Raw genomic sequence first — 17,545 nt, forward strand, 5'->3', positions numbered from 1 at the left:
TCTCTCTCCCTCTAAGCACTCTCTCTCTCTCCCTCTAAGCACTCTCTCTCTCTCTCCCTCTAAGCACTCTCTCTCTCTCCCTCTAAGCACTCTCTCTCTCTCCCTCTAAGCACTCTCTCCCTCCTCTCTCTCTCCCTCTAAGCACTCTCTCCCTCTCTCTCTCCCTCTAAGCACTCTCTCTCTCTCTCTCCCTCTAAGCACTCTCTCTCTCTCTCTCCCTCTAAGCACTCTCTCTCTCTCTCTCCCTCTAAGCACTCTCTCTCTCTCTCTCTCCCTCTAAGCACTCTCTCTCCCTCTAAGCACTCTCTCTCTCTCCCTCTAAGCACTCTCTCTCTCTCCCTCTAAGCACTCTCTCTCTCTCCCTCTAAGCACTCTCTCTCTCTCTCTCTCCCTCTAAGCACTCTCTCTCTCTCTCTCCCTCTAAGCACTCTCTCTCTCTCCTCTCCCTCTAAGCACTCTCTCTCTCTCTCTCCCTCTAAGCACTCTCTCTCTCTCTCTCCCTCTAAGCACTCTCTCTCTCTCTCCCCTCTAAGCACTCTCTCTCTCTCTCTCCCTCTAAGCACTCTCTCTCTCTCTCTCTCCCTCTAAGCACTCTCTCTCTCTCTCTCTCCCTCTAAGCACTCTCTCTCTCTCTCTCTCCCTCTAAGCACTCTCTCTCTCTCTCTCTCCCTCTAAGCACTCTCTCTCTCTCTCTCTCCCTCTAAGCACTCTCTCTCTCTCTCTCCCTCTAAGCACTCTCTCTCTCTCTCTCTCCCTCTAAGCACTCTCTCTCTCTCTCTCTCTCCCTCTAAGCACTCTCTCTCTCTCTCTCTCCCTCTAAGCACTCTCTCTCTCTCTCCCTCTAAGCTCTTGATTACAGAGACATCAAGCATGGAGCCTGCCTAGGATTCCCTCTCCCCCCCCCCACTCTGCCCCTCTCCCTGTCTGTCTCTCTCTCTCTCGCTCTCTCCCCAAATAAAAACTTAAAAAAAAAAATGTATTCTCACTTCACTTCTATTCAGGTTCATTCTAATTATTCCCCACTGAAAGAATAGTACATTATATTATCTTGTGTCAGGGTAAAAAATGGCTCATCTGTCATTTTATTCCTGTGTAATTGGAATATAAAAACTTTTCTTTATGGAATGCCACCTGACACTTCAGCTTGTTTAGGAAAATATATAATAGGTTAAGCTTATTTTAAATGGCTTTGTGGTTATTACTGTTTTGAAATGTCTTACTTCATGAGTTTTCATTTGATAGACTAGATCTAGTTTGGGTTTGAAGTCCAAGATTGTGGGATTTGGGGGAAATATTAAAATAAAAACCAAAAACTTGATCAATTGATTTACTTGCAGACATTATGCCTCTGCATTTAAATTCCAAAAAACTCCACCCAAGATGAACTAAGACTAGGTTATCAGTAACTGAGGTTTACAGAAAATAATAACAATAACCACGGTGCTCATAAAAGAAACCTCTCCATACAGATGGCCCAGATCATATCTCTCCTCCAGAAAGCCTTTTCAGGATTCCCAATGCAGGATTCCACTGTCCCCTCCCCAGTACACCCACAACTTATTGTTGGGACAATAAGTCATTGTCATCTGACATCAGCCATTCAAGTCCACCTCCATCAGGGTGATTGATTTCTAGAGGATGGGTACAATGTTTTGATTATCTGTGTGTCCATTTGGAATTCCAATATAGTGCTTTGAGTATAGATGTTCACTCAGTAAACAGAGATTGAATTCAACTGAACTTTAAAATTTTGAAAAGACTATGTGGGATAGGGGAACTCATGTAGGCTTTTGAATCAGACTAAGTCAACTTGGACTCTGCCTCTAAAATTTAACAGTTATGTTAAGCAAGTTAACAGCCTCCTGTGCTGCTTTGTCATTTAATATGAGAATAACAATGCCTACCATGATAGGTCCTCTACGTAGGCTGAACCTAAAACCCAATTTCAACCCATTTCACCCTTGCCTTCCTCAACTGTAGAGATTAGAAAGCTAAATCTTCAATTTCCCAGCCTCTTTCCAGCTGGAAAGATCACAGGCCACTTCTTACCAATGAGACAAGAACAGAAACAGCCCAGAAGTTTCTGGGAAAGCTACGTGTTCTAAATACACCAGCTCACACACACTATATAAAAGGAGATGTCAACATGATGCCTACAGATACAGCACCTACTTTGCAACCATGAGGCTAAAACATGAAGACAATTGTCAAAGGCTAAGGAAGATGGAATAAGAAGTTACATAGAGTCTGGAGTCTCTAGAGGTAATATGAAGGGAGACAATTCAAAAACTGCCTCCCTCTGGACTCTATGAGAAGAAATTGTCCAAATTAGTTTAAGCCACTGTTAGTGAGGTGTTCTATTATTTACCCCTAAATGCATTCCTATGTGACTATCCTATGGGTTACTGTAAATAAATCATTTATGTCAAGTGTTTAGCAAAGGACTCAATACACTGTAAGCATTCAATGATTGTTTACTTTCAACAGCTCTATAGAATGGGACATGTTGGTGGATGGGAAGGAGTTCTGGAGCATTGGGTGAGTGACAATTTGAAACAAGTCACTGAAGGAGAAAGCAGGGAACAGAACAAGAAGAAATTGGAGGCCATGTTAGAGACAGGTATCCTGAGGGCAACGAACATGAGAAGGAGATTGGATGGTGCTTGATGGGCTCCTGGCAATCAAACCCTCTTGGCCCTCAATCCCCCACCTTACTCCTACCCCACAGGATCAGACATTCTTCAGAATTTGTGCCGAATTCGGATGCTTTGTCAGAACACAAGAAGTTTCATGTCAATTATTAACAGTTCACCTTCTATTAATAGGCCACTCTTGCTTTGATATACCAATGTCTGACACTGTGGTCTTGTGCTCCAGTGACCAGGTAAACCCACTGCCCCTGAGGCTAGTTCCCCAACATAGCCCCTAGGTGCTGAAGATCTGTCTCCTGTTTCTCCGGAGTACCTGCCTTCAGCACCCTCAGTAATCACTAGCTCCAGGCTTCATAGCCAAGGTCCCAAAAGGCCACTTTCTAATACACATAGGTCTGACTGGTCTTCTTCCCCTTCCAGACCTACTTTGAGTTTACATGTCCCTAGAATAGCATTACCTAGATGGACAACATAGAATGTTAATTCCTCAAGATGTTAATAACTCAAAACAATATTATGGTTGAGTCAAAAAAACAAATAGTTGAAGAGGTTTCTATGCTATAACCTATCAGAGCTCATACAATAATATAGTATTGTACATATACATATATACACATAATGCTATAGTGTTTAGTAGCATTTCCACACTTAACCTACAAATCTTAGTCCATATCTCAAGCGCTAGTGAATTATGGGGCATACTTTGGGAAACTGTCTTAGAAATACAGATTTCTGACTTCCTCCAATAGTCAGACACCTACTCTCCCTGTCAATAAATGGTCTTTACTTTTATTCTCTCCCCTGAGCCTCAAACCTACATTCTAGCCCCATTGGCCTTTTGCCATTCTGTAATCAAGCCAGGCTTCCCCAACCTCCAGGGCTTGACATAAATTCTATCCCCTGCCAGAAAGTTCTTCTGCCCCTTCCCACCAAGGAAAGTTATTCTCATTTCAAGACCTAACCTGAATAGCATGTCTATCATAAAATTTTCCCCTATTGTTCAGGGCCAATTACTCCTCCCTCTATGCTCCAAAAGGACTTCGCAATTGCTTCTGTTGTGGTATTTGTTACGTTGATTACAGTTCTGAGCTCACCTTCCTTTCTCTCCAAGCAAACTATTCTTCAAACTACTGTTTGTCCATATATCTGTCCCAAGTAATCAAATTTTGAGTAAATGTATGTTTTATGAATTAATGAAAGAATGAAGGAATGACTATCTTGAAGTCCACAGGACTCACCTCTACATAACACCCTTGATAAACATAAATAAGTGTCAAATGGAGGTCTATTGTAGCCACAAAAGGTCAATCCCAAGGAACAATATCAGGATGCCAAGTAAACTCTTATAGCCCCCAATTACAGTTTTGCTTAACACGGAAAAAAATTAAATTTTATATCTAATGGCTAAAAAAATGGAACTAATTCAAGTCCTAATATAAAACTAACATGAACAGTCTGTCAGTATTTCATGTATCATGTGAATAGTAGGGGTTACCTTGCTTGTGGTCATTCCCTGCAAGCTGGCCTCCCAGAAGAGGAGCAGGCCGCTCACATGTAGTCATAGAAACCAGCCCTTGCTGAGCACTTAAGGCAATCAATTCTAGTCAACCACATGGCTTGGACCCCAGCCTCACCAGCTGCACCAGGGAGGGTTGAAGGCTTCCCCAACCATGAATACGCCTTAAGCTCACTAGGTCAAACCAACCACAACCTCCAGGCTTGGACCTTAGCCCCTAATTCTGCCAATGGAAGAACTAATGCTTCCCCAGTGAAAACCACTTGGCTGGCAGGACAAAGATAGACTTAAAGTCCTGCCAGGTCATTTTGCTACCAAATCTCTACCCTTGAATATGGCAGAGGAGGGGCCAGTGCTGCCTATTCATGTAGCTGGAAAGCCCCACAGTCCCAGAACCTGGTTCCCCTCCCAGAGACAGATTCTCATCCCTGCTAGATTCAAGTATGCTGTCCTGGAATGCCACGGACAATGGGGGGCCAAACACCTGCTACAGCATCTGGCAGCATACTGTCTGGCCACTCGCCCTTGTTTGCCCAACCGAATATAACCATTTACTGCACACTTAGTGTGGAAGAAAATTGAGTCTGCACTGTTGGTTGGCCCCTCCTCTCTTCTTTGGTGAGAAAAGTGCCAGGAACAGAGGAATTGGTGGTCTCCCCTGCAACACACACACACACACACACACACACGAACTATAGCTGCTTCAGGAGCAATGCCACCCTAGCAGCCACTGCCACCTGATGTGTTGGGAACCTCACTTACCTTCTCCACCTCACATTCAACTTACTCATGCTAGTTTTAACCAACGTCTACAATCACCAGGGTGTGCATACCTCAACAGAGCAAAGCTGGACCAGATCATCCCTGAGAAGCTAATAAACCCAGAAAACATCTGGATGTAGAACAGGGAAGAAGTTCAACCATTAGAGAGGGCAGACTGAACTTCTAAGACTTTCTGCTCTTAGTGACTAATAGAGGGATTGAGCTTTTTCACTCTGGTTACTAATCGGTGCTTCAGACTGAATTTGGACACTCTTGGGCAGGAGGGAAGGGTGTCATGTAATTAATACCTAAGCAATAGGACACTGTTGAGGGAATGAGAGTAACAATATAAGCTTTCATTTACTCAGCACCTATTATGTTCTAGTTACAGTACCTAACATTGCTAAATGTTATTTCATTTAATTCCAAAATAGCACTAAGATATTCTCTCCCATTCTATGAATGGGGAAACTGCAGCTTAGGAAAGTTCTAAGTTAAAAAAGCAAGGAGTCAAAAACTGATTAAAGCACACCGATCTGCATCCGAACATCCTTGAGTCTCTCTAAAATTGTAGCTGCTAGTATGAAAATGGTCATGGGTCAACTTATTATGGAATAGGAGCTTTGGGGAAGTGGGAAAGCCACAAAATACAAATAACAAATAGCCACGTCAAAACCTAAACTTAATCATTTTCCATTGACTTTTCACATTGGATATTGCTGTCCATTGTTTCTATGCATTAGGTTTACATGAGTCTGTGAACAAAACTGCCTACTTAATGGTCATCATTTTTTTTCCTAGTTGTAATCCTATCCTCCCTGTTGATGAAAATGGATGATACACATCTAAATATGAACAGCAGAAAATTACAGGGCAACAGCAAAAGCAACCAGAAGATCTAAGAAATGGGAAGAACCGGTCTTCATAAACATAATTAGAAACAAAACTTCTACTTTGAGATAGTGGGTTTCTGTTGTTATTGGGTTATGGACTCATGTTAAAATAATACATTTACAACTCAGTGTTCCAGTCTGTGTAGTATCCTCTATACCTTCCTTCACACAACCTTCAAGACATGATTCAGTTGTCTCCCAGATTTCCAGGTTGGATAATGTTACCTCCTCTCCATTTCTTTAGCTCCCTGTGCATAATTGTGCCACTGCCATAACCACCAAGGTTTCTGACCCTTCCTCTAAACTGGGAGTTCTTGAGGCCGGGCCTAGCCCTTCATCATATCTTTATTCCCTAGCATGTGTGTAACACATAAGGATACCCAGCAAAAGCTGGACTACCCAAATTGAATGTTTTCATCTTTATAAATGCTCAGATAAGTGATATTTAAAGCTGGGATTTAAGGTTTCAATCTATAGAAAACTATACATCCACAGATAGCAATATCCAGCCATAAATACCATTAGGGCCCAACCCCAAATTTTATAAATTAAGGCCATTCATATTGAACCCATTATACCTCAAATTTCAACCCAAGACACAGTTAATTCTGTGGCCCATCTGTATGTCAAACAAAAATTCTTAAGTTCTAGAAACTTCTGAAGTGATTTCAATGGTTGGTGATATTCAGCACATATTGAGCAGTAGACATGTAGATTTCCCTTAATTTTAAATGACCCTAAGTAATTCTAACTTCACCATCTCCTAACTGGTCTTCTTTTTTCCCCAATTTCTCCTGAAATGTGTGTTTTTAGGATCTAGGGCTTCTCCTACAAGCTGTAGGACCTTGAGCTATCATTTAACATCACTGACCTTCAGTTTTCTCTGCTTGACCACCTTTAAACACTGCCTTCGTGGTTTCACGTGAGAAGACACAGAACTCTAACACTTGCAGAGACAGAGGTCAGCAGGACTTACACTGGGACCATCCAGGCAATAGCAATCAACTTTGGAGATTCCAAATACAATTCGTGTAGATCAGAGAATATTTTGTGTCTGAATAACAAATTAAATCCTCATGGGATGGTTGAAAATATTGTGTCAAATGTTAACCAATCATCAAAGAACCAATTTACAACGAGAAAAAAGTAGTCAAGTTGTAAATATAAGAAAGATGGCTGTTGTAAATCTTACCTTCAGTGGAATATACATAACTAAACCTGTAAAGCAGAAGGGAGACAGAGCACAAGGAAATCAAAAAGGAAAGGATCTGTTCATTAACAATTCCTGGCACTTAATGTGGAGGTAAAAAGAGCATATGCCTCCCTCTCAAAGCCTTGGGGAGGGAGGGACTAGGCTAGGATCCTTTCTGATACCTTGTTTTGCTGAATCAGTACCAGTTACTTCTGAGAAGGTCCCAAAAGAATTTCTTTCACATTAGTTCCATATATTTCCCCAAAGATACAGAAGAATGTCAAAACACCAGCAATTATTCTAAGGCCTGAAAGTCTCAAATGACAGATCTTGCTGCCACATCCATTCTCCTGAAACATGAATTTTATCACGTCAATCCCTGCTCAAGGACTTACAGCATCTCCCTCCTGCTCTCAGATCAGTTAGTGCTATTGAGCATCTCATTTAGGGCACAGCCCTCCGCTACCTACAAGACTAACTGAATAACTAACTTTTTATTCATTTAAAAAAAGTGTTTAGTGAGCAGCTAAGTGGTAGAAGCCATGCTGGGCATTGGAAGGAATAAGCAGGTGAATGAGGCATGGTTCCTGTGCCAGAGAAGCACAAAGTTTCCTGCAACTTGCAAATGGGTAACCATAACCACAACACGCCGTGGTAACTTAACACTAAAGATACATGTGCAGAATTCTGGGCAGCCTAAGAGACGTACACACATCAGTTGGGCCTTCAGGGGTGAGTAGGCATTGATCAGAAGATAAGCAGGGAAAGGGTATTCCAGGCCGAGGGGACAGCCTGTATCAGGCTGACCTAAGTAAAACACAGAAAACAATGAGAAAAACAGACTATTACCTTATACCATTTGGTACTTCATTAAGTGTTAGAGATTTTTAGCGCAAAGATCAAGAAGGTTGGACTGGGGAGAGTCAGTCTTTGCTTCTGTTATTCCAGCGCTCTCCCCAGGTAGCATGGAGGACGGAAAACATGCAAATTTCAGAGAAGCATCTGGGTCAGAATCACAGCTCCACTAAAAAGGGTGTTGCAGCCAAATTAACAGTGAAATTCACAGCCTTTCCTCAACCTGCCCATTGAACAGATTCTAGCTTGTCTTCCCTGCCCAGAAGTCCAGGAAAAGTCTTACTCTTCAAGACCATTTATTGTGGGTTTTGAAATGTGGAGTCAGGATTGGGGCAGGGGAGTTAAAGCCTAGAGGTGCACCAACTAGGTCACAGTGCTGAGATGAACAAGGCTCAGAACCAGTGCAGGAGATCATCACAGAAAGGTATAGGGAGCCTCACCGTGACATTCTAGAAACCCAAGGAAAGAAATTCAATTCTGAAACTATTTTTGTTGTACATTAGTATATTGTTTTCTTTTGATTTTTTAAACCAAAACATGGTACAGGACTGGGCTCTGTGGGTTATGGCTTTACAAGAATCATATTAAAGAAGGGCTTAATTTAACCGCTTCACTTTCCTTATCCACAAAATGTGAACATGCATATCTGTGAGATGTGATGAAAATGAAATGATTAATGTAAAATTATGGTAATTAAAGAAGATACTTTCTTTTCCATTCTTATTCATGCCTTTTCATCCAATTCATATTCTTTAATCACCTGCTGCTGATATGCCCTGTTAAAGCTGTTTACGCAATCCCTACCCATCTTAAATGTTTATCATGTTTAAGTCTGCCCAGCACTCCTGTTCCGTTTTCCCCAGCCTTGAAATATAATGGACATACTGTAGAAGCTTAAGGTGTACACGCATATAATTCTCACTACAATAAGGTTAACACATCCTTCACCTTGCATGATTGCCGTTTTTTATTGTTATGGTGAGAACATGTAAAACCTACTCTTTAAATTTCAAGCATGTAGTCACCATGCTGTACATTAGATGCTTAGAACATACTCCTCTTATAACTGAAAGTTTGTAACCTTGGACCAGGGTCTCCACATTTCTCCCTCCCGCCAGCCCCTGATAACCAACATTCTATTGTTTCTGGGAGTTGAGGTTTAGATTCCACACAAATGAACCTTTTTGCTCTTCTTAGGGCAATAGCGCCAACCCTCTGCCTACGGGTGTGGTCAGTCATGAGGCCTCCTCTTGGCCCAATGTTGTTGTACCTGTGGGCCCAGCACCCCAGCCAGGCTAATCAGAGTGCTGCTTAGGATTTTTTCAAACTGGAGACGGGAAAGAGGTTTTTCCCCTCTGAACTTAAGACTTTGAAGATTTAAGCGCAAGCAGCTAGCAACCCTAATTCCAGCCACCAACTTAGAGAATTTTGAGAGAATGAAGCCAACCTGTAGAGAGAAGAAAGCAGAAGGGGAGGAAAAAAAAATAAAAAAGAATCCCAAATCCCTGGTCTTCTTAGGGGCTGATTATAGGAGTCAATAGATGTATACCTATTTGCTAAGCTAACGTGAGGCAGTTTTCTCTCAGGTGCTGATCAGAGAGTGCAGGCTAACACAGGGTCTTCAGAGATGGCACTCAACTCCCTTCCTCCCTGCAGGCCCCCAGGACTTCTCTCTCGGCACCTAGAGCATTACTGCGTGTGCCACACAGCTAGCCTCTGGTGACATAGGTTTGCCTTTGTCTGATGAACTTCCCCCCGCCCCCAACACTGTGCTTCTTAGTGCCAAATGCCTCATCACTAAGCGCTTATTGGGTACTCAATAAATGTTTATCAATCTAACACCCTCATGAACTGTTAGAGATGAAAAGAGTCTTAGAGAATCCGTTGTAAATAACCTGGATGCTCAGAAACGAACAATGATATTTTTTTTCTTTCTGTAATACTACTCCCTGAAAGGAAGTTGGAAGATGATCCTGTAATATATACTGCATTTCTTCCCTAGTAATCGCAAAATGGCACACCAAACCTGCCCACATGTAAGTACGTACACATATATATCCACTCCAACAGATCTTATAAAAGGGAATAGTCACGCTCAGGATTTCTGAATCTAACTGTAATTCATTTTGTCTGAAGACACCAAAGCATGTCCTATAACCTAAACTTTATGTGAATACAGCAATAGATATTCAACACCTAATAGATACGTGTCACTTTTGACCTAGCAATTCTGCTTTGGGCAATTTACCCTAAGACAAGAATTTGGAAATGTTTGGAGATTTAGCCATGAGGATTTTCATTATAACAACTGTGAAAAGTTGCAAGAGATTAAAAAATACCAAATTACTTACAGGGAACTGGTTAGAGAAACTGAGGGCCTATTCATACAATGGGATTCCATTTTTTAAAATCATGATAAAGATGTCCACACTGTTGTTAAGTAAAAACAAGTAGGTAGCAAATGGTGTATATACAGAATGGTCCCATTTTTTGTGTATATTTAAATATATATCGGTAAACAGAAAGGCTGGAAGAATATACATCATAATGTCAACCACATGTATCTCTGGATTATAGCATCATACATGAGTTTAACACTTTTTTGCTTATGTTTTGGGAATTCACCATGAATATATATTATTTTTGGGTAATAAGGAAACAACAGGGGCCCCCCTGGATGGCTCAGTCAGTTGAGCATCTGACTCTTGATTTCAGCTCTGGTCATGATCTCCTGGTTCGTGAGATCAAGCCCCATGTTGGGTCTGTGCTGACAGCGCAGAACCTGCTTAGTATTGTCTCTCTCCCATTCTCTCTCTCTGCCCTTCCCCTGCTTGTGCTGTCTAAATACATACATATGGGGTGCCTGGGTGGCTCAGTCGGTTAAGCGTCCGACTTCAGCTCAGGTCACGATCTCGCGGTCCGTGAGTTCGAGCCCCGCGTCAGGCTCTGGGCTGATGGCTTAGAGCCTGGAGCCTGCTTCCGATTCTGTGCCTCCTTCTCTCTCTGCCCCTCCCCCGTTCATGCTCTGTCTCTCTCTGTCTCAAAAATAAATAAATGTTAAAAAAAATAAATAAATACATACATACATACATAAGAATGACTTTTTAAGTATACAGAAGAAATGTCCTTAGAGAACATCTAATCCAAAATCCTGATCTTGCAGAAGAGGAAATAGAGGCCTAGGGAAGTATGCCCACGGTCCTACCTCAGCAAATGGCAGACTTAGCACCTCAAGCCCAGGGTGGTTTTTTTTTCCACCAGACCAGGCAACCACCATCATGGCAGTTGTGTTCTAAACTCCCAGCTGCCTTCATTTAACTCTGTATTCGGAAACAACCGTCCTGACACCCGCGCACACATACGTGGGAGCAGCAGCAAACAAACACCTCGAATTCCATCTCCTGCTTCAGTTTCAGTGCTTTGAAAGACAGTACTGACATCACTTCCCGGCAGTGTATTATAGGAGGGGGGGTTATTATGAACCTGGGACCACATTCTTCAATTAATAGACAGAACATAGGTTTAATATTAGTGAAGTCATATTTTTGCAGCTGCTCTAGTTCAATTCTTCCCGTTTAATTTGCTACCTTTGTGATTTTAACAAATGGAAAGATGATGTGTGTTCATTTATAATAATTGGCTATATGATTCCACTAACAAAAATTCGAGGATATTCAGGAATCATAACAGACTATGACCTGTAAGTTCAATTTCCAATGGTAAAACTCCCCTGACCAAAGTGGATGCTGATGACGAACTAATGTGCTCTGTAACAATCTGTTTTGAGCATTGAATTGACCTGTAAGTGTTCCAGATACTGCCTGACGAAAATGGGTTTTATTATTTTCCATTAGCAGCTGCTACAGCAAAATGAACTGCCAGTCCACAAGGGAAATAAAAGTGCCTCCCTCTTTGCAGCAGTCTCTGCTGCAAATGTAAACAAAGCCAGCTCCCCCTTCTCCTCCCCTCCCCCCCCCCACCATTGAAATTTCTGCACTCAAGGGCCATGGCTAGCAAATCCTGCCTGAGTCCATGGCATCTCATTAAAGCTTAATGGCATTTAATTACAGTATTTCCAGAGCACCTACTATGCACTTGGCATTTTGCTGATGTTGGTACGTGGGGAAGTGGGCAGAGTGTGCAGGGAAAGAACACTGGAAAGAGTGCTCTCTGCCCTCAAAACTGCCCCTGAACCTTCCAATTGGTTTTCAGTAAAAGAACAAATGCCCATGCTGTTAGTTTCATATACAGAGAACTCTAATTACAGCAGCCCAACAAAACAGATACCACTGTCCCTGTTCCACAAACAGGGAAGATTAAACCTGGAGAGGCCAAGTAATGGGCACAGCTGACAAGTGATGGAGTTGGGCCTCAAATCGTCTCACTGGCACGAAAGTCTGCACCCTTAGCAATACCCTGAATGATCCTCAAGAGCATAGGTCACAGCCCGTGAAGCTCACTGTGGTGCAAAGGACCAGAGAGCTGTCAGAAGACCTGGGGCCTAATCCCAGCCCAACTTCCTGCCAGCTCCTTGTGACTTAAGGCAGGTGACGAAACCTCAGTTTCTTTCCCTTGTATGGGGGGGGAAAAATGTGCAGCCCCCAACTGGACTTCAGCACCTGAGATGTTCCATGGCTGAATTTGCCTGTGATAAACTATGGGCAGGTGTTAGAGATCTCTTCTGCCTTATCCTCTGTTGTGTCTCACATGTATCAAGTCCTTCAGCGTGATCTTTGCCTCTACAAGTTAACCGCAGGCCTCGCACAATCTTTCCACTTTCGGCATTTACAATACTGCAAAATAATCCCCTTTTTGGCAAATGCACACATACCTGCACATAAGGGAGCTACACAACCATTTAAAGGAACCATTTTTTCAAAAATTTTTGACGTTTCCTTCCAGAGAAAAATCTCACCAAGGTGTTATACAAAAACAAAACAAAACACACACACTCTGCTGGCTTTGTTCCTGCTTACCTGCAGGTGTGAGAAGGTATGAAAGTTTAACCCAGAGTTCTTTTCTCTGAGCACCCTTCTCCCACTACTGTCTCCCCGGGTGATCCCCAATTCCACAGCTTCAACACTCCCCCAATACGTGCGTGGTTCCTCAGTCTCGGTCTCTAACCACAACTGCTCTTGTCGGGCTCCTAACCTGCATTCTGAGCTGTCTGCCTCGCAGCAGTACTCTGACACCTCCCTGACACCCAAGCCGAGAACCACAAACCCCAAACCCGCCTGTGTTCCAACTTTCTGTTCAAGGTACCACCATCCTCCCAGGCTAGATCAAAACCAGTAAGCAGCTTTCTCTCTTTCTTCCTTCATGCCCTTCACCAAACCTAACAATTCCCTCTCTGATGCACTGTGACCCACCCCTTCGTCTCCCTCATTGCTACCAATGTCCTAGTTAAATGCTGACTGCTGCTCCCTGGAACTCTTAGCCTCCTAACTGACTTCCCTGCTTTCAGCCTCTCTCCACCCCAATTCATTTTATGCGTCATAGAATTCCTACAGTGTAGCTCCGATCTTCCCACCCCCCAGAAACTGCCACCACCACAGCTGACAGAAGAAAACACAAATTTATAGAATGCCCTCCGTGGTTCAGTTGTCACTAACCTCGCTAGCCTTGTGGCCACTGCTCCTGAGAACACTCCCATTTTTCAACTGAACGGGACTGTCTACAATTGACAACACAGGCTCTTTGGTCTCCTTCCATTAATTTTTTCATGCTATTTCCTGACCCTGAAGACCCTTCGTTCTTGATAACAACGCTTTAAAACCCTCCATCCACGTGGGGGCCCAGCTTGATGTCATTTTCCTATGACGCCTCTCCTTTGTTTGCACTTATTAAACAGTTACCCTGGAATACGGACCACTTCTGCCGTGGAGCCACACTGCACCGCAGAATCTCTAACAGAGAGGGACCTGGCAACAGCTTACTTCCATTTCTTCTCGCCCAGTCTTTGTGTCTGTCAGATAATTTAGTTATACATATGCTATAAACCTAACAATACATGGCTATTTAAATTACCTTTTAAAGATACAAACTAGAGGCACCTGGGTGGCTCAATCAGTCAAGCGTCTCTTGATTTTGGCTGAGGGCATGATCTCATGGTTGGTGGGTTCGAGCCCTGCATCGGGCTCTGCACTGACACCATGGAGCCTGCTTGGGATGCTCTCTCGCTCTCCCTCTCTCCCTCTCTCTCTCTCTCTCTCAAATAAAACTTAAAAAATGAATTTAAAAAAAATAAAGACACAAACAATAAGAAAAACACAAGTCTTTACATTTACCCACCTATTTCCATTTCTGATGCATTCACTCTTCGGCCAGTTTTACTCCACCACTGAAGCAAATCCCTCTGAGCACTCCTTCTACCTGGCACCCCACAATTATTTGGTTTTCCAGTCTGTCTGGCAGAAACTGGAATAATTCCTGGCCCTGTGTGGGCCTCAAAGATTGTTTTTTCTGGTTTTAAGGTGGTTCTTTCCCCCCTCTTGAAAATAGCCCTTTCACACGCACACACCCATCGGTACTCAGTTGAATGTTCAAGGGGGGCCCCTTGGCAGAGCCCCAGAAACCCCTGTCTGTTCAACTGTCTTCTTTCCAGAGACCCACCCTGCAAATTCTTGCTGCCACGGCCTCCCAAGTGCCATCTCTCAATTCAAAGTGACCACTAGGATCTGCCCAGCCTCCCTCTCCATTCTGAGGGCCTGGAAACTCTCCAGGCAGTGAGGTGACCGTATGGCCCACTCACCTCATCTGTTTGCCACCCCTCGGGCATCACTGCCCTTTCTTACCTCATCCCGAAGTCTTGAAAACTGCTTTTTCATCTGTTTTGATCCATCTTTTCTGTTGTTCCAGGCAGCAGAGTAAAGCAATGCCTGCGGCTCCCTCCTGACCAGCATAGCAGTTTTATTGAGCCCCACATTTAAAGATCCCTTTCAGCTGTTACTGGGGAAAAGTCTCTGAACAAGCTGCATCCCACTGAAAATTGCAAAGAAGATTCAGGTGCCAGGCATAAACAGCCTACCTTGTGGATAGTGCCAAAACAAGGGCTATTCCTACCTGAGAACTCCATGGTTAAATCCTTAGTTGTAATTTCCTCCAAGAAAATAGTGCATGACTAAAAACAAAGAACTCTTGATACATATCTGGAATACAGTCTGGAGCACCCAAACCTGGGGGATAAATTCCTTTGTGGGATCTGAGAACCTAAAGATCCATTTCCTTAATTGCAAAGAACTTTTACATACCAACCTGTTACTCTTTTCCAACATGAATATAGGAGGCCATCACGTTTATGATGCATATATTTTCCAATAAACCAGAATCCAGAAAACCCATACATATATTCCATAAATGGGACCCATACGATGAAAGGGAGATTTCCCTCATGACTTTCCTAATTCCTTTACTTCCTTCTTCTTATCTTTACATTTTAGTGTCCCACTTTATCCAAAAATTCTAACTCCTTAACCTTTTCTCCAGGCACACCTGGGCTGTTGGCTGTTACAATGAGAGCAGCACAAATACACCCCCCTCACGTTCTATCCCCATCTTTTAATCAGCCTGACATATTTCACTAATTTAAAACTACTGAAAACCAGGGCACCTGGGGGGCTTAGTCCAGCATCCGACTTCAGCTCAGGCCGTGATCTCACGGTTTGTAGGTTTGAGCCACATGTCCAGCTCTGCACTGACGGTGTGGAGCCTGCTTGGGATCCTCTCTCTCCCTTGCTCTCTGCCCTTCCCCTGCTCATGTTCTCTCTCTCAAAATAAATAAACTTTTAAAAAATAATAAATAAAATTGAAAAAAATAAAACTACTGAGGGGTGCCTGGGTGGCTCAGTCGGTTGGGCGTCCAACTTCGGCTCAGGTCATGATCTTGCAGTTCGTGGGTTTGAGCCCTGCGTCGGGCTCTGTGCTGACAGCTCACGGCCTGCAGCCCACTTTGGATTCTGTGTCTCCCTTGCTCTCTGCCCCTCCCCCCCTCTCAAATATAAATAGACATTTAAAAAATAAAACTACTGAAAGCCATTTTCTCCTAGATCTCATCTACTCCTTTCATCCACGGTAGGCACTTTGAGAACAAAGACATGGGCTCTCATGACCTTGGGGGAAGACCAAGTATGAAGCAAAGAAAGGTCACCAGCAGGAAAACAGCCAATGAGAGTGCAAACTACAGCTCCTCTAGGACTCCAGAGCAGGAGAGAGGGTTTTACAGATGAGAAATCTGTAAAAAGAAGTGGAGTCACTTGCCCAGAGGTAACATGAATACTACAAAATTAAGATTCTAGTCCAATTCTGTTAGTTGCCAGAGTCCACATGCTGTACTGTCCCCAAACTCCTACATTTCTGCCATAGATTGGACAATTCCAAATGGTGTCAACTTCTAGACCTTCCACATATTTATGGATGACAGTTGCATAGACGGCACAGTTTAGATGCCCAATAGCGACACTCTGAGGAGTTTCAGAATTTTTGAGTTTTGGGTTGTGGTGTTCTGAGTTTAGCTGCAAACCTCTGGTTGTATAGTAATCCTATTTCTGGCTGAAGCATAATCATTTGGAGGGACTCCTTTCTTTTCCCAATTATTTAATAATATTTATTGAATAGCGATTGAATAGTGATGTCACCCCAGGACTAAAATGACATCACCCAAGGCTGCCAGGCCCTTCTGAGTGAGGAATGGAGGTCTGAGAACTGGGAGTGGGAAGAACGTGCTGCTACTGGAAAGTTGATGCAGTGGCCATTCATTGAGACTAACTCAGGTAGATCCACACTTCAACTTTGCTGTCTAGTTTGCTGAGGATTTCTAGACAAAAATCACAGTGTGCATATTAAGGAAGGAAAGGAGGAAGGAAGGAAGGAAGGAAGGAAGGAAGGAAGGAAGGAAGGAAGGAAGGAAAAGGAAGGGAGGAAGGAGAAGGAAGGGAGGAAGGAAGGATGAAAGGGAGGGAGGAAGGAAGGTAAAAGAATGAAGGAAGGAAAGAAAGGGAGAGAGAAAGAGAGAAGAAAAAGAAAAGGAGAGAAAGAAAAGGGAAGGAGGGAGGGGGGAGAGAGGGACATAAAAAGAGAGAAAAGAAATACTATTCAAGGTTTCAGAGTAAAAGGGAAAATCCCTAGGATCACAGCCAATTGTCATGGGAGAGATTTTTCTTCCTGATCTATTTTTGGCAGTCAGTTCAGCTTCATGCATCATTGTTTTACTTATGGCATGTGCAGTAGCCAGAGAGAAACCTATAATATCTTTTCTGTCTGGTGGGAATCTTATATTCCTATGCACGGTGACAAATGTCCTGATCACAACCATTTTTTTTTCCCTCCAGGCATCATAGTGTTTTAAATATCTCTGAATCTGTGGAACCCACTTAAAAGGAACAGGACTCTCACAACATACCAAACACAGAGACCACAGTACAAATTAGCAGACAGTACAGAACAGTGAGAGCCGCATCATTTTTACAGAGGCTGTCTGTGAATGTGGAGCCATGGAGTATGAAGAATGGGAGAGAACAAAGGGAATCTAGCCTACAGAGGTATCCGTTCTGAGAAACACTTTTTTTCTCCTCTTAAAGTGAGACTAGTACTCAAATATTTAAGCAAGGGCAGAAAATTAGATTTAATCGTGGGAAAAATAATTACAAACGGCTTAAGTCAGCTTAAGATTTTCACCTCT

This window comes from Panthera pardus, unplaced genomic scaffold, assembly GCF_024362965.1.
Source record: "Panthera pardus isolate Hobbes unplaced genomic scaffold, ASM2436296v1 HiC_scaffold_16, whole genome shotgun sequence".
Lineage (NCBI taxonomy): Eukaryota > Metazoa > Chordata > Mammalia > Carnivora > Felidae > Panthera > Panthera pardus.